Source organism: Pseudorca crassidens, chromosome 21, assembly GCF_039906515.1.
Source record: "Pseudorca crassidens isolate mPseCra1 chromosome 21, mPseCra1.hap1, whole genome shotgun sequence".
Classification (NCBI taxonomy): domain Eukaryota; kingdom Metazoa; phylum Chordata; class Mammalia; order Artiodactyla; family Delphinidae; genus Pseudorca; species Pseudorca crassidens.
This window is the reverse complement of record NC_090316.1, coordinates 23,758,052-23,776,645: the sequence shown is the minus strand read 5'-3', so window position 1 is coordinate 23,776,645 and position 18,594 is coordinate 23,758,052. Positions and strand designations below refer to the sequence as shown.

At 41.4% G+C, this 18,594-nt stretch overlaps 1 long non-coding RNA gene across 1 annotated transcript in view; it reads right to left on the bottom strand.

Moving 5' to 3' along the window:
* LOC137216018 (uncharacterized) overlaps positions 1 to 9,134 on the bottom strand; it is a 41,541-nt gene extending 32,407 nt beyond the window's left edge. The window contains exon 1 of the long non-coding RNA XR_010939545.1: positions 8,924 to 9,134. This is a non-coding gene — a long non-coding RNA (uncharacterized lncRNA). The remainder of the gene's footprint in view (positions 1 to 8,923) is intronic.
* Between the last annotated feature and the right edge of the window lie 9,460 nt (positions 9,135 to 18,594).

Here is an 18,594-nt window from a genome sequence, read left to right as displayed (position 1 = left end):
GCAAGGAAAGAAAGTATGACTCAATTACTTTCTATCCAGCGAAGTTTTTTTTTTTTTTCCCCAACTTCCAAGGCTTTGGAAAATAGTTTAAAACATACATATGCATCTGGAATATTGCAACCATAATTTTTTTCTGAGGAATGAACTACAAGACAAGCTTCATCAGAACATGTGGTTATAGGCGGAGCTTTGAACAAAGTACTGAGCATTAAGTGTATTTACATGTAAATCTAAGATTAAAACAGGATTAGGATAAAGATGGAAGAATAATGTGCAGACGTTAAACACTCCAAGAAAGTGAAAACGATTCCACTTTAAAATGAGAGGAGGGAGAAAATAGACTAAACTCATTGACTGCTGCATGGAGAAGAGATTATAGAAGCTAGTGAACCAAACAGTAAACTCCTAAGTCAGGAAAAAGGAAACTAAGGGCTTTATAAGAGATATTAATGTGAAAGTTACCACCAGGAGAAAAAAAAGCAAACCTTTCTAGAATCCTACAGAAATACAAAACCCAAGTATAATTTTATTTTTTAAAAAATATGAGCAAAGGAGTGGTTGCCAGAGGTTATGGATGAGGTGAGAACTTAAATATAAAGGGTTAGCACAGGGAGTGTTTGGGGCTGATGGAACTGTTAATGCATCTTGACTGTGGTGGGTGTTATACAAATCAATGCATGTGTTAACATTTACGGAGAGAAAATGTCTACGTTACTGTTTAGTTGATTCATTTTTTATTTAAAAATATAACAAAAGCATGTTTGTCAACTTACTGGATAAATAAATGAATAGCCACCTTTCCCACTATTCCCCCAAAATGAGCCAAGAAAATAGACGGTATGGTGAAAGACACATTATAAACATAATTCATACAGTAAGTATAACTTAAAATAATGACATAGAGAGCAAACACATCAGTCCTATCAATATGTGTAAACTGGCTTTACTCCCCTGTGGTAGGCTTGTGAAACATAATCTACAAAACACTGTTCCACACTGTAATTTGAACGCAGCCTCCATCTTCTTGCATTGTTATAACCTCTCCAGCAGTCAGCAGCAACCCACTTACTCATTTTCTTTCAAAGCTCCATCTTTTTGTGGATCATCTCGTTACTTTGCTATTTCTGGTCTGAGGAACCTACCTGGTTATCAGTCCATTTATTCATTAGTTCATTCTTTTGCATAAAAATAGCTGGTGGAAAACATCAGGATTTCATCTTACTAATTCTTTTACAATTTTAAAATAATTACTGTATTAATATGTTAGGACTGCCACAATGCTTAACAGAAATTTGTTTTGTCACAGTTCTGGGAGCTAGAATTCCAAGATCAAGATGCCATCAGCGTTGGTGTCCAGAGAGACTTCTACTCCTGGATGGCAGACGGTGGCCTTGTTGCTGTGTCCTCCCACGAACTTTCCTTAGTGTGTGCACCTTGAGACCTCTGGTATCTCTCCTTAAGAGGAGGAATCCTACCTCCCTACAGGCCCTATCAGTACCAGTGCCCTTTCATCTTTTCACTTTAAGTGCCTGACTAAACCCCATCTAAAGGTAAATCTAATCCTCTGCCTTCTCTGTCCTTGTACCTGGACAACTGAACGTGATTGTCACACATTAAATTCATGTCCATGTACCTCATTAGGGGGCCAGACAACTCTTCTGCACTTCCTGAGTCCATTTGATCTTTCATTGCCCTAGATAATTATTTTATACCTTTATTTTCCTCAAATCTCTCAAATGTTACTTCTCATGTTTGATTCTTATTTCAGTGAGAAAACAAAAGCTATCAAAACATACCGTAAAACTCACCTGTTTAAAGTGTACAATTCAATGGTTTCTATTATATTTAGAGTTGAGCAACCATCATGTAATCTAATTTTAGAACACTGTCATCACCCCAAAAGTAATATATGCTATTTTCTCTTTTATTCTAAAAATATATTTACCTATTTATTTAGTTTTGTTTTTTTAATCTGCTCATTAAAAGCGAAAAAAAAAAAAAGACATTAAGGGGAAAGTGAAATTCCTAGAATTACTAAGCATGCCAAGAAGTTATAACTCACAAAGTGTTTCACTTAACTGCCATGCATGGCTGAAATCATTTAATTAGCCAGGCCAAAATGCACACTTTGTTGTGGTGTATTCTCCTGAGTGCACGTCCAGGGCCACATCTTTGAACGTTTTCCAGTTTGTTGTGTCTTTCTCTAATGCCACTGGGCTCTTCCGTGGGCTTGGCAGAGATAATATAGCAAATTCCAGATCGCTAATTCCCACAAGGCAGCCATTCTGTCATGTGCTTGGGATGGCACCACACGCACATGTGTATTTAACACACGTTTTCTTTTTGCCGTGACGGAAACCCTTTAATTTTTATTAGCTCAATTTACTGCAGGAAGGAATGACATCAATTCCTGCTTGAGGTGATGACATTAATTCCCGCGTGAGGTGACTGCAGCCACATGGAAGCTCTGGACTCCTGAAGCTCAGCCCCCGTGGCCCACAGGCAACATGCTGCCGAGTCAAGCTGAGGGCTCTGAGCCTCTCACTGGCTGAGTCAGTGATGTGCTAAAACTGCAGCCCTTAATCTGGCTGCACAGGAACTTTAAAAATATCCCTGTGCCTGCCCCCATCCTCACACATTTGAATTTAATTGTCTTAGGGGGAGGTCCTAGCAAGGGTCATTTTAAAAAGCTCTCAGCTTATTCTAATTTGCAACCCAGGCTGAGAACCACTGTTCTACTAGTGACTAGGTCAGGATCATGTTAATCAGTCGAACCATGTGAAATTGCCGTCTTCAGGGGGCAAAACCAGTTCAATGTTGGCAATTTCATACAATTCAGTCTAATTTATGGGCAACTGGTTTTTATTTTTGAGGGGGAGGTGAGATTGTCCTTCCAAAGTCATTCTACAGAAAACCCCCGTCCGGTGACAGGGAAGCCAATGATCTATTCTGTCAAGACGCTGCCCCTTGATGGACCAGACCCCCTGCATCTCCCCTTCCAGTGGAGCTTAAACATTCAGAAGCCCGAAGCTGCCAGGCATGAAGGGAAATGAGCAAAGCAGGCCAAGGGTGAGACAACCAGAGGTTTCCAGGGAACATGACAAAGAGAGAAGCTTCGTGCCTCCTTCAAAGGCATTTACATTTAAGAATATATATATTTTAGGGGCTTCCCTAGTGGCGCAGTGGTTGAGAATCTGCCTGCTAATGCAGGGGACACAGGTTCGAGCCCTGGTCTGGGAGGATCCCACGTGCTGTGGAGCAACTAAGCCTGTGAGCCACAACTACTGAGCCTGCAGGTCTGGAGCCTGTGCTCCGCAACGAGAGGCTGCGACGGTGAGAGGCCCCCGCTTGCCACAACTAGAGAAAGCCCTCACGCAGAAACGAAGACCCAACACAGCAAAAAATAAATAAATAAACTCCTACCCCCCCAACATCTTCAAAAAAAATATATATATATATATATTTTATATACACGGCAGGCCAAATAAAACACATGGATGGGGGAAATCTGGTGCTCAGGCCTGCAGTTTGTGACCTTGTCCTGAAAGGTAGATGTTTATGGAAGAGGGAGGTGGCCCAGAACAGGGGAGGACACAGGATACTCGACACAGCGGGCCTAGGAGCCCAGGGAGAAAGCAGCTAACAGCTCACTGCCATGCCTGGTGTGCCCCGGGGGACCCTGTGAGAGAAACAGGGAGGCAAGACACGTTGGCACGGGGCCCTTTGGGGAAGGGAGTGCAGGGGACCAATGAGGGGGTGTGCAAGCGTTTTGAGAGAGGCTAGCACATCCCCGGCAGAAATGGTACTACCAGGATAGCATTTCCTCCATGACAATGCATGGGAAAAGAAAAACAGTTTAAGACAATGCCCAGACACCCGCTGACCTGTTTCGCCTCTGGCATTCTGGTTTTCATTCACTGTGGCGAGCACTCACCCAAACCCAAAACACTGGGTGTCCCAGACGCATTGTCCTCACTCCCCTCCAATCAGCACCAACTTCCACCACCCCTGGCTCCTGAAGACTCCTCCAATCCAGCTCCTTCCCTCCAGCCTTACCACCACTGCTCCTGTTCAGGCTCCCTTTTCTCCCCCTGGATTATGGCAGTGATCCCTTCTCCAGCCTCTCTGTCTCCAATCTTTCCACCCTGACTCCTTGCAATCCGTTCCAGAATATCCTTATAGGCAACTCCATCTGGAAAGATCTTTCCAAAAGGAAATCTGAACCACATTATCTGCCTGCTTATAACCTTTCAGTGACCCAAAGAATAAAGCCGAAGGTTCTCAGCAGAGCATATAAAACCCCCAGGGTTGGGACCCACTTGCCCCTATAGCCTTCTCGGTCTTCTTTGCCACACACTTTACATTCTGGAAATAACTGTAAAGCTTTCCTGCACACCCCATGCTAGTTCATGCCTGTATGCTTTTGCTCAAGTTGTTCTCTGTTTGGAATTCCCTTCCCACATTCCTCCAGCCTTTCTCATCCTTTAAAACGTCATCGTTATGGAAAAGTAAGTACCCCATCTCTCAGCTCCCCTAAGCCTCTGCATATCCCTCTTTCTTATAGTGATTTAAGATCTTTCTTCTGTTTAAAATATAGGCATTTACTATATGTTTCCCTCTAAACTTTAGATACGTCCTATAAATTTTGGTAGCTTGTATTTTGTTTTCATTTTCTAATTTCCCTTGTGATTACTTCTTTGATCCATTGTTTTTTTTTAGGAGTATGTTGTTTAATTTCCACATGTTTGTGAATTTCCCAAATTTCCTCCTGTTATTGATTTCTAATTTCATTCCATCATGGTTATAAAACATACTTTGTATGACTTTAGTCTTTTTAAATCTATTGAGCCCTGTATTACAGCCTAACACATGAGCTATCCTGGAATGTTTCTACTACACTTAAGAAGAATGCACATCCTGTTTTATTGGGTGGCGTGTTCTGTACATCTCTAGGTCTAGTTGGTTTATAGCGTTGCTCAAGTCTCCTATTTCCTTGTTGATACTCGGTATAGTTGTTCTTTCCATTACTGAAAGTGGGTATGTATTAAAGTCACTAACTATTATTGTTGAATTGTCTATTTTCCCTTCAATTCTGTCAGTTTTTGCTTCATGTATCTTGTGGCACCATTATTAGGTGCGTATGTGTTTATAATAGTTATGTCTTCTGGATGGATCCTGACCCTTTATAGTTATAAAATGTCCTTCTTTGGGACTTCTCTGGTGGTCCAGTGGTTAAGACTCCGCATTTCCATTGCAGGAAGCGTGGGTTCGATCCCTGGTCGGGGAACTAAGATCCCACATGCTGCACGGTGCAGCCAAATTAAAAAAAATTAAAAAAATAAAATGTCCTTCAATGAAGTCAGAGAATAAAAGAACACAGTTTGAAAGAGAAGGAATGAACATAGTATACTCACCTGCCATCGTCCTCATTATTTGGAAACAGAACATTTGATTAAACAAATAATAAAGTGTCAGTTCATCTTTAACAAACTACGGTTCCATTAAAATATGACGTCAGTCTAAAGAAACAAATGAATGTCTAATGTGCTTCTACTTATGACATTTTTATGTTATGTGATTCTTGATCACTTCAAGAACACTGCAGTTTGTAGACTTTGTTTAATGACCCCGAATTGTGTGGTTGGCTATTCTAATTTTAAAAGCCAAAAACTACTGCAGCAAGAACAGGAGTTCTTTCTACGAGGGTGTCTTCATAGGAGGAATTCAGGGTTGCTTTTTTTTTTTATTACTGTTACTGAATTGAGATAAATATTTCTATATGAAAAAAATGGAGTTAGTGGGAAACAAGGTAGATGGGAAACGACTTCATTGAAGTAAAAAAACAAAAAAGTTTGTGAAAAATGATCGAATCCCTATTGTGCAGGTCTTGAAGTGCTGGACACCGGCCATGCTTCTGACCAGTTCTTCTGAAGGGCTGCGGCTGCCCCTGCCCGTCCCTGCTCCTCTCTTCAGCTCTCCCCCCACAAAGTGCTCTCTCCTCTCAGCCAATGCCTTAGTCAGCGTTCTCCAGAGAAACAGAACCAATATGTGCCTGGCATACACTGGGTGATCAATAAACATGTGAATGAATGACACACATTTCTTTTATGCATCTATTCCCCACGTGAGTGTTTTGTATTGTTCACTTCATTCTAGCTTTATTTTTTTCCAATTTTTATTTCCCTGGGTCAAACTTCTCACACTTTACCAAGATATTATCTATACAAAAAATTGTCCTTATGACTATTATGTAATGATTCAACACTGCACATGTATAAACATTGCTAAAAACCACAGTCTCCTTAAGAGCTGTTTCCTATAGCTGATTTGATCTATAACACTCAAGACTACGCTTTCACTTACTTAAATTCAGTGGTTATCCCAGACAGATGGTCTTTACCAATAACAGGAACCAAGTTATCATAAACAACATCTAATTGCAAAAACAATTTTTGCTCTTTCACTACATTTTCTTTTATATCTTTTAGTTATCCATTTTTCATAACTACAGTGGAAAATCATATGGTTCAAGTACCTTATTTTATGTGCCCAAGTTATTTAAGGTGAGAAAGAAGATATTTTTTGATTCCCATTTTGAGTATGTACTAGTTATTGGAAACATAGCTGTAGAATAGGTACAAGGTGTATTTTAGGAAAGTACAAGATGAAGCTGGAATCTAGTACCAGAAGATGAAGAAGTGCTCAAAAGTGATGGGACAGATCAAAAAAAAAAAAACCCAACCAAAACAAAACAAACAGAGAAGACAACTTTGATGGGCTCCTATATGCCAGACTGGGGGCGAGTGGAGCATTGAAATAAATAACAGCAGTAACAAACTCTATCCATTGAACTAAATAGGAAAACATGAGTTCATCCAAATATAAATACATGAATATTTTGAAAATTTGGTGAGGAATAGGGTATTTATATAATCTCAAAGTACTTCCTCACAAAAATACGAATTATAAAGAGTAATTCATCAAGTGTTCAAACGGACATCATTAGTTTTGGGACAAAGTGAAATCCTGTGACACCTAATAGGACGAAACAAAATAGGATTATCACATCCAGGATAATCCTGCCAGAAAGTATACCCTGAACCTAGTCGTGAAGAGATCATGGAAACTCCGCAAATGAGGGACACAACAAAATAACTGAAATCTTCAAAAGTGTTTAAGTTATGAAGTCAAGGAAAGACTGGGGTATTATCCCAAACTTACAGACTTAAGAGACATGAAGCATAATTCTGTACTGGATCATTTGGCTAAAAAAGAGAGGCATAGATGAGAGTAATGTTTCAGAGTCAACTTCCCACTTGTCATGGTCCTATTGTAGTAACACAGGAGAATATCCTTGTTTGTAGGAAATACAGACTGAAGTATTCAGGGGCATTAGGTCAGCAATTTTCTCCCAAATTCTCCAGGAAAAAATTTTCTTGTACTGTATTCACAACCACAGTTTAGTTATCCAATTCGCCTACTGAAGGGCATCTTTGTTGCTTACAAGTTTTGGCAATTGTGAATAAAACTGCCAATTGTCACAAGAACTGTACGTGTGCTTTTAGCAGTAAACTTAAAGCCAGCAGTGATACACAACATAAGTGATCATACTCTGTGATAACTTCCCTAGACAATTTTTTCCATCCTGAACATTGGGGTCAAAAATAGTTTGAAAACAAAAAATAGCTTTCCATTAGAATTCTTTAAATTTCTTACCCAATTCAGCAGTATGATCTGAAAGTTATCAAATGTTTTCCATATGATTTGTCCCTTCCCCAGAAGCAACCAACCCTAAGACAAAATTACTATCAACATTTTTCCTCAACAAAAATGTTTCCATTCTTTATACCTTCTCTTGCTGACAACACATATCCTACTTGCTTTACACACTGAAATGCTTCCCTTATCATTTTTAGTAGCTTTAATTACTAAAATGTTATAATTTTTAACCCTTAACCAAACCAAGAAGCAAGTAATTGAACTGTTATACCAGGATTTACTTATTGGCAAACTTAAGCACATATTCCATAACCTCTAAAACCTTACATTTTTCTCATAGCATAATTTCTCTTTAATGTGGTTGGTACAAGATGCGTATTTAATAAACCCAAACATCTTTTGAAGTTCTACTAATTAACCCAAGACCAAAGTCGAAGGCAAAGTGGGCTGTGTTTGTATTTTAAGGACATGATAAGAATTAACTTCAGGCTTTCTCTTAGGCATATTTTTGTTCTCTTCGGGTCAGAATTTTGAAAACAGTATTTTACCAAGCTAGCTCTCTTTAACTGCATATGCAAAAAGAACCAGTTTTGGAATTTCAAAAGAGTTTAATCTTAACCATTTTTTCCGGAGTCTAAAGAATACTGTCGTCATATATTGTTAAAAAAAATTATCTTTCTTTTTCTTTAGTCATAATCTCACAGCTAAAATTTTTCTAATGAAGTTAACCTGAATTTCCCACTTTACAAAAAACAATAAAGATACCAATCACACAAATGGAATATACACTCACCCACCAGAAGACAGAACTGTCACAAATCTCAGGAAAAGGAAGAGGAAGACCCATACGGAGTCCCAAACAAATACCTCCCAGACACAAACGGTCCTCGACATCAGAACCAACTGACACAATGCCCAAAGAGTGCTTCGTGGGCTTCCCTGGTGGCGCAGTGGTTGAGAGTCCGCCTGCCGATGCAGGGGACCCGGGTTCATGCCCCGGTCCGGGAAGATTCCACGTGCCGCGCGGCTGGGCCCGTGAGCCATGGCCGCTGGGCCTGCGCGTCCGGAGCCTGTGCTCCGCAACGGGAGAGGCCACAACAGTGAGAGGCCCGCGTCCCACCAAAAAAAAAAAAAAAAAAAAAAAAAAAAAGGGTGCTTCGTGCTCAGAGCAGAAGTTAGCCTGGGTGCACACCAGTGGACTTACTTGGTCTTGGAGCTCATCAGCTTGTCCAGACGCATGTCTCCGTTCCACCAAGGAAAAGCGTACATTGGCAGCCAGTGCCCAGCAGGGGAGAAACAGGGAGGATCCCCCGAAACAAATGTTTTTGGCAACTGCTAGGAACGTCCCCTCAAATCCCCTTCTCAGGGCCAGCGCGAGCCACAGGTAGCGGGCTCCCTGCAGCCGTCGTGGCGTGTCCTCACGGCCTCTGCGGCTCGGCTGGGGCTGGGGGTTGGAAATCCCGGGAGCCAGATGTCGCGAGAGCGCAGCCCCACGGTGGGTGCCAAAAACTGACTACAGGTGGGGTCTGGCTGCCCCCTGCGCAAAAGCCAATAAAGAGAGAAGGCTGATGGGAAGGGAAGTCCGCTTTATCTCAGAGGCCAGAGACCCGGGGCGGGGGCGGGGCGGCAAACTCCCGTCCAAAGGCCAGCTGCCCCCACTAGCAATCAGCGGACAAGAGTTTATCGAGATGGAGGGAGGGGCTACGTGCAGGAACAGCAGAGCCGGCTCTCACAGTCATCTTGAAACTGGTCCTTGGTGGTCTGACCAGCGCCGTCTTGCTTTAAGTATAGTTTAGTCTTCAGTTCCAGTTCAGTCCCAGGGTCGGTTTGTTCCCATTTCTCTGAGGCCAGCTCTCGGAATTGTGGCAGCTTACGTCAAGGCTACAGCCTGGTCATCATGGAGTTAACTCCTTCCGCCTGGTGGGCGTTTCAGTATCTCCAAAACAGCTCAAAGAATAGAGTTCCTTGAGGAACTAAAGGCCCTTGACTTTGCTTAATGTCTAAACTATTATTATTTTGTCTTGTTGGACTGTTTTCCTTTGTTTCTGTATTTTCTCACTGAAATCTGATTAAACTTATTCTTTGGCTAAAGTTTTTCCATGGACGAAAGGCAGGCTGAGGACCTGGGGGGTGGGGGCGGGGGCTGAAGGACCGACCATAGGGTCCTGCTCTGTTTCAACATCAATTTGAATGTCGTCTAATGTACTTGAATACAGTGACAAAGTGGAGTGCAAACACGTACGTACACACACACACACGCACACACGCAAAAATCCCCATGGCCGATAGTCATCAAGAATTTTCCTACAGCTTAAAACAACAGACAGTTGTCAAGAATTCAGTCAGCTTGGTCTTCCTCATTGTAATATTGAATACAAGCCAATACAAGCCCTGAGTTCTGCTCTAGCAAGGCTAAGACCTCATCTTAAACCCCTACTTAGAGATTTCAGTCCATTTGATCCAAATAGGAATCATGTTTCTCCAGGGGGGGCTCCACCAGCTTGTATTGGGCCCCCGGGCCTACATTCCAAGAGTGATTTCATGGTTATATTTACCAAGCACTTCTGAAATTTTTCATTAAGTCAGAACCTTAACAACTCAGGAAGTACGTTTGTGTAAATAAGAGGTTTTACCACACACAGAGAGATGAAACAGCAGTGTGTGCATGCATGTGTGTGTGTGTGTGTGTGTGTGTTCTGGGGAAGGACACTCATTAAATGGGGCTCACCCCATGCAAACGCTATAACAGATTACAATGCTTTCACAGTGACACAGGCAGAGTTCCCGAAGTAAACCATTTCCCTTCCCACCTCTTTGGCTGCGTTAACGTTCCAAGCCAGGGGTGCATCAGCCTTGTCCCCATTATACATGTTGACAGCGGATAAGTGGTTTCACTCTGTGTTCATATCTCCTTTTGTGAAGGAATCAGAGCATCTGAAACCCACGAGGGGAGAAGTTGTGTTTGCAATTACATCTAATTGCAAATTACTTACAAATAATCCCTGTGCCCCATCGTGGTTACTGCCGAGGTCCTCCAGATACACAGGACTGAATCAGAATCGCACTGCTTGAATTTCAAGTTAACATATAGGAAACTCGTAAGTCATGAGGAGACGGTTCTGATTTTAATCTACTCTCTGTTACTCCAAGCATATAACTATTATTTCAGCATTAACATGTACTACAGCTTTTTAGGAGTGGGGAGAAAAGAGCGCTAAAGCATCACAATTCAGTTTTTATTAAATATGTTACTTCCTAGCATGCAACCCTGGACCACCCTGAAATATTTGTTTCTCGGTCAAAGGCCATGACTACTCATAAGCAAGCTTTGTTCACTTTTATGTGCAAACGGTAGAGATTAAATTAATATATGTTAATGAAACCCACAAGATAAATTGAGCTGAGTGAATCAAAGAATGAGTGGATATATGAATGAAAGAATGAATGAATAAACCAGACAAGGGGCAGAGTGAGAAGGGGCACCTGAGCCTCAGAAGCACCAGTACTTGGGCCAAGATTAAATGGAGAGTATTATTTTCATTTTGTTAAATGGAACAGATGGGAGAATGAGAGGGCACAGGATAGGAGACTGTGAACTTGACCTTGAACATTCTCATCTTATTCTTCCTGAAGAGGAGGGACTTGATCGTGTTCATTCTTCACCAAATGGCAAACATAATGCTTCTGGCCTTCATTGACTGGAGTAGATACTCAGAAACAACTTGGCTAATGAACAGCAAAAGTGGCATCTTGAGACTTCGTTGCACCCACATCCTGTAGAATCTCCAGGGTTCAATGCACTGAGTTGGTGGAAAACAACAAGCATTCAAATGACCAAAGCTCTTCTGCGTTAGTCAATCAGTTCAATGATCTAAACTAGTGGTTCAGGAAACTTCTTTGAATTATAGCATATCCCATAAGGGCATGTTTAAAAATGTAAGAGATACATTTTAAAAATAATAAACTATTAAAACGCGTATTTGAAAATTGGGGTGGGAGTGAGGGAGGAAACAGTAACAACCATAATAAAGCATCTATTGAACATCTATTTTGTGCCAAAACTGCTGGCAGGAGGGGCTTTGCCCTTTTGCTGTTGGATTCACTTCCGGAGATGCTGTTCAGAAAGGTGGTCCGTGGGAAGATTTGAGGCCAGAGTAAGGGCTTTGAACTTTAGCCTTAACACTGACCTCTGGGAAGTTACCTTGTCTGTGTCTTGGTTTCCTGAAATGTGGATAATAAAGAGGGTCACAGGATGGGTTCAGAGAGTTACTAAGTGCAGAAGCCTTGGGATGTGAGAAGCTCTCTCTCAGGCTGTTTGTATGGATTCCACACCACACCTGTGGGGGATTAGCCACCCCCCCCCCCACCTCCTTCTCAGCTGAGGAAACTAAGTTAAGTAAAAGTTAAGTAGTTGGTTCAACATCATATAGCACCAGTGACAGGGCACGATTCTGAACTCAGGTCTGTGGCTCAAAGCCATTGATGCCTTGAAAGTGTGGGTGTTTGAGAATATGCCCCGAGGGTCCTTGGTTTAAAAAGCAGCCCTCCTTTAAAAAGCAGAGTGAGAAGGACTGAACTTTGAGCTATGAAATTAACTGATCCTGAAGGTTGCACAGCTCCCCAGGCAAGGGTGTGGACGACTGTCCAATCCAGTCATGGAACGGCCCGCCTGAGTGAAGAGGGCTTCTGCCAGGTGCAGCAGGAGGTCTTGGTAAGGAGGATGGGCTCCCAAGGTTGAAGGGGGCATTCCCACGTGCCAGCTTTGTCATCATGGACAAATGTCTCAGCTTTTCTTATATAAAAGGGGGAGGATGATAATAGATACTCCCCATACCAGAGTTGTAAGGCTTATATGGCTAAGCTCATAGAAGAAAGCCTGGTGCATAGACTCAGCACGGTTTGTTGTTATTATTCTGGTAAAGAACAAACCTAGCCTTGTCATTCAGTGTGAGGGGGCCTCCTGAAGCATGGATCATTGAAAACCACGGCACAGGCATTATATGGGAGAAGCATGACCTGGGGGTAGTTTTAAATTTTGTGAAGCTCCCCCTTAGAAGTAAAAATGCAGCATTTTTATTATTAAAATAAAAGCTCAGAATTTATTATTAATAGAAACTATCTCAGTCCAATAAGTGCTTTTGGTCGGAGAACCTTTTTGCATTTTGAACATTCAATTTAATTAAAGGAATTCACGTTTTTAATAAGATTTACAAATAAAGCTTTATTTTGTCTGTCCTAACTTAAAACATCTATTTGAAAGTATGCTTATTTTTGAAAGAAGGGGAAAATACTCATTTAAGGTAAAAATTTAAATCACATCATTTAAAAATGTCTGTTTGTAATCCTAATTTGCAGGTGGGTTAACGTTTCAAACTTGGCAAAGAAATGGAGCCGTGCTTCTAAGTCTTGACGGACATGAGGGGGTTAACATGTCCTCTGGGTAGACTATTCGTTCCTTTTCTTATATTCTCCCCTCATCCTAAAACCGTTAGGTAATTTCCATAAGCATCAAAATGAATGGAAACAATAGTTATGGGACATTTTGAGAATTTCATTTTACCCTTGAAGATCATTGGATAATGGCTCTGGTTTAGAATCTTTGAGTTCATACTTCTCATCTCTTCCTTGTAGACCCTGCACAAGGTCTTAGCTCTGTCCAAGATATATTTGGTCCCATGACATTTTCATTCAAATGCTATGCATTTTCTTTCTCCTCTATGTCCAGCCTCATCTGAAAATGGAGGCCCTTCTATGGTCACACTTTCCAACAGCACAGTGACAAGTGCATTAATTTCCTAAGTGTTCACAGAAGCAGAGGTTTTTCTTGGGGAAAAAAAAAATTACTGTCATTCTTTTCAAGTGTCTCATTCTGTTTGCAGTAGAGGCAGTAAAACGCTGGTGAGGAAATTAAATTCTGACAAACAACTCTGTCTCTCATCTAGTGCACTAACTGAAATTGAACCAAACAACTCTGTCTCTCATCTGGTGCACTAATTGAAATTGAACCTCGTGCCTTAGATGAAGAGCAATCAGAAACTTCACAGAATGAATGCGAGTCTGCAAAAGACAAAGAACAGCCCACATTGACCTTCAAAAAGTTGCTGACCAGACTCAGTAGGGTGGTGAAAGTAGGGAATGACAGCTAAAGGGGAACCCATCAACTGAAAAAAGGCTGGGGGCGCTGGGTAGGGGGTTAGGATATTTTTCCAGATCTGATAGCTTATAAACCTAAATGTTACATTTATATGGAGTCCCTGAAAACTGAATGGAAATCAAGGCTAATTCTATGAAGATGATTGGTTCTCATCTAGACTTTTTCATAGAAATAAATTCACAGGAAGAGAAAAAAGAGCAGGATTATCCAGAATTCCCTAGATCAGGGCTTTCTTGTACCAAGATGCTGACCCTCCAGCCCTCTGGACAATTGGGAGGAGCCCGGGTCATCATAATACACAGCTGGAACTCCTGGTTTAGAGCAGCTTAGTCCCTCACGCCACTGAGCCATAAAAACATCATCTTCTCCGTGTGCCATGACATGGAAGAGGCAGGGGAAAAGCAGTGTCACAGAAATATCACAGCAGAGCACTAGATTGATTGTTAAGGAAATGTAAGAATGCCCATAGAAGTTCTACCAGTTTTGTTGTCTTAGGTCTAGAATTTTGTTATATGCAATACTTGGAAAATAAGTAATCCACATATCTAAAAATCTGTCCTGAAGAGGAACAAAAATGAATATACAAAGACATTAATGTTGGATAAAAAAAGACATTAGTGTTGGGATTGCCGTGAAAAAATCATAAACATCTTACAAGTAGCAAAATAGATAGGTTATAAATCCATACTATGAAACATTATGCATCTCTTTAGAAAGGCATTTTCTAAAAAGGATCATTTACACTGTAAAGTGGGAAAAGCAGGGGGCAAAACTGGATACAAAGTACCAAGTTTGTAAATCAATCTTAGGCAGCACACTCAGAAAATAAAATCAGACTATACACACAAAATGATAATGGATTTGTTTCTGCGAGATAGGATTTGTTTCTGGGAGATAGGAATCTAGTAGTAGATTCTTATCTAATTTTTTCAAAAACTTTTTACTTTGTTTAAACCAAAAAATATAAATAAATACGTAAGATTTATAGAATGGCAGATTTTAAATGCTGGATTGATTGCATTCCAGAAATCTTAAGAAAATGTGTCTGGAGTGATCATTGCATTTCTACTCTATGAAACTACACGATTGGGAACACCATATAGATGTTTTTAATTTTTTTTAAATTAAAAGATATAAAACATTTCAAAATACTCTTTTTATGCAGGCGAATGACAAAATGAAGAGAACAACAGCCCTGTCCAATGTCGTCTGGTGATGATTTGAACAGAAATAAACTGTGCATAACCAGAGTGTCCCCATGAAAAGACCTAGAAAGGGCACTGTGTTGGAATTCTGTGCTTGTTAGGATGGCCCACTAGTAGAGTAGAGCTGGTTCTGCGTCATCCCCAGAAGCAGAAATGCTAAAAGGCAGCAGAGAAGGGAAGCAGGTGTTTTCCCTAGTCTTGGAGTTTATTAATCAAGTGCAATAAGCACGTTTCAATCTCCTATAATTCTTATATTTAAATGTTTTAAAACATTAAAAACTTTGAACGATTCTGCTTAGTAAGAAATCATCCCAGAATCATTAGAGGAAACCAAGAAAAGAGACACCAGGGAGTATCTTTAGAGCCTGGCAGCGTCTGGCAGGAGGCAAAAGTTCAGTGACTGTTAGATGGCAGCGTGGATGAACCCATCCAGAAACCCTCGGTTTACACACAAATAGGTTCCATGAGAGGAACCCTCTTGCAGCAACGTTCTTCAAGGAAGAGAACTGAAAGAGTCAAAGCTTCTAATCCCTGCTGATAACCTGGTTACTAATTTGTTTTAATTATCAATAAATAACATTAGGTAAAATTCTATAACAGGTCATTTTGGCAACTCATAGCACTGATTTCCTACAGCTTTATCTAGTATTTTCATCAGAAAGAGTAAACAACAGCTTTTGAATTCATATCACTCATTAACAATGAGTGTGTCCTGGGTGTACCTTTCCTTCTTCCATCACCATGCTTTTAGAGTCAATCCCCCACTTCCTAGGCTCACGCTTAGTTTCTTTGGGAAGGTACGTGAGAACTTAGGCGGCCAGTTTTTTGCTTTCGCAAATTAAAAGCAATCCAAAAAGCTTAACTCAGTTTCTCAGCACCTGGAAAGCATCTCTCTCACTTTGCAGCAGATTAGTATGACAGCTCCACACACTGTATGATAAAAACGAATGTGGGGCTTCCCTGGTGGTGCAGTGGTTGAGAGTCCACCTGCCGATGCAGGGGACACGGGTTCGTGCCCTGGTCCGGGAAGATCCCACGTGCCACGGAGCGGCTGGGCCCGTGAGCCATGGCCGCTGAGCCTGCACGTCCGGAGCCTGTGCTCCGCAACGGGAGAGGCCACAACAGTGAGAGGCCAGCGTACCGCCAAAAATCAAACAGACAAATAAAACGAATGTGACAAGCACAATTACCTAAAGTAAATTTACTCTTCCTGCCACACATACACACAAATCTAAATTTTAGAGATAGAATTGAAAAAAATAAGTCTGAAATCAAAATTTAAAAGTTCAAATGTTTTTAACTAGCATTTTTTTTCTAATGGATATTTAGCCTGTAAAACTCTTTCCTTTTAAACTAAACCAGTTTCCAAGGGTAGCAGATAAAGAATGTGACAAATAACAAGTGGCCTTCAAATAGAAATATACTACCAAAAAATATATAAAACACGGAATCCAGGTGAAAAGGACATTTAGCAGTGTCCAGAAATACTGAAAAAGTGGTGGAATTTTCGAAGGCATCTGAATTTTGCAAGGGAATTTTAAATGAGTAACAAGCAAACAGTCAAAATGAAATCTAGTTGGGGAAAGTGACAGACCCTGGCTTCTACCTATCAAGATTTATGGAAGTAAAGGGTCTTTAGGAAAAAAAATGGACAAGCATATGCTAGTTATACTATGTGGCTGCTTGGATTCTTCTGTAACAAAAGTGTTCAATTCATATAGTTTGTGTTATGTTAAAGTAATCATTTTCATTTGAGATCTTGGGTCAGTTGTTTATTCATTTCCAATGAGCCCAAGATGATGCCTTTTCTTAAAAAAAATAAAATGCAAATAGTCTTCAGTTTAAAATATGGTCTGTATAATATTTTAGAAGGTCAAAGTATTGTAAAAATAAAAAATAACAAAGAGTGCCAATGGTGGCCAGCAGACTTCCAGGATGGTCCACAAGAACCCTGCCCTGGGGAGTACATAGTGTAATTCCCGACTTGAGTGTGGACATGAATACAGTGGGAATTCCCATGATTAGGTTACACATCAGTTGACTTTTAATTAATCAAATGGCAGATTATCCTGGGTGGGCCTGACCCAATCAGGTGAGTCCTTAGAAGAGGGTTTGGGCCCCTCCTGAGGTCCGTTGGCTTTGAAGATGTAAGCTACTATGTTATCAGAGGGTCACAGAGCTAGAACCTGAGTCAGATGCTGCCAATCAAGTGGGCACTGTCAGTGAGAAAGCAGGAAACTCGGCTGTACAGCAAGAAAATGGGGACCTCAGTTCGATGACCCCAAGGAACTGGATTCTGCCCACACCATGTGAACCTGGATGAGGACTCCAGGCCTCATAAGAGACCCCAGCCCAGCTGAACACTTGGTTTCAGCCTAGCAAGATCTGAGCAGAGAACCTGGCCATGCCATGCTGGGCTTCTGACCTGCAGAACTGGGGTAACAAACGGGAGCTATTTTAAGCCACCACATTTCTGGTAATTTGTGGCGCAACATGAAACTAACATACGAACGTTCTAGACACTGGGAATCAGTGGTTAAGAGCATATTCCAGACTTCCAGTTTAAGGTGGCAGAACATTCTATTTCTTCTCTTGAAAATCCAAAACAGGGAAAGGGGGAAAAAGTTAAAAAGCAGCCCCATTTTCAATGCAAGTAAAAAGGTATTAACTATAAACCACACTACAGTGTATGAAGATGGGCGGTGCGGGGAGCGATAAATCATGCCTTAGCAGAGGAGGAATCAGACCTCACAGCCTGGAGAGCTCGTGCAGCCTACAATGACTTCTCACTGGAAAGTGGGTGACAACGGGGTACCAGGGGTGCTGGCTGTTTCAGTTGTACACAGACCTGTCTTTCAGCTCCGTCCTGAACAGACTCGGTGACAAGAGGCAAAGAGGAGGGAGGAGGAATGTTCCCAGAAATGACAGCTGGGGGACTGCGTGCATGATAAAACCGCCAGTCTTCCCATCCAGCCAACTTTAAAATAAGAGCAACGGTATTTCTCAAGCTGGAAGTGCGAAGTCCCTCCTCTGGAGAAATAGATCCTTGAAGTAAGAGACCTATAGATATCAGCAATGGTCATCTACTAGTTTTGACCACGTCCTAAGAGGCACTTTATAAATCCATGAGAGGCCACACTTGTTTCCCCTCTTTTCTTCGACCTTCTTAACCTTGGGGCCTTTATACTAGCTCTTCTGCCAGGAATGCTGGTGCACCAGGTGGCCCTGTGGCCTCATTCTCCCTTATCAACTGCAGGTGTTTATTCAAATGCCAGCTTGCCATTGAGGTCTTCAGCTTTCACCTCCCATCCCCCATCCCCCCCACCACTTTCCTTCCCCAATAGCAATTTTTCTCCTCAGCAGTCATCACTCCATACTCTGCTATGAAATATCTTATTGATTCATCATCTCCCCTTGCCACCTACCCTCCCCCCATGTAAAATCCAAGGAGACAGAGAATTTTTGTCCATACAGAACGATACTCAGTAAGTGAACAAAAGATTTTTTTGAATAAAT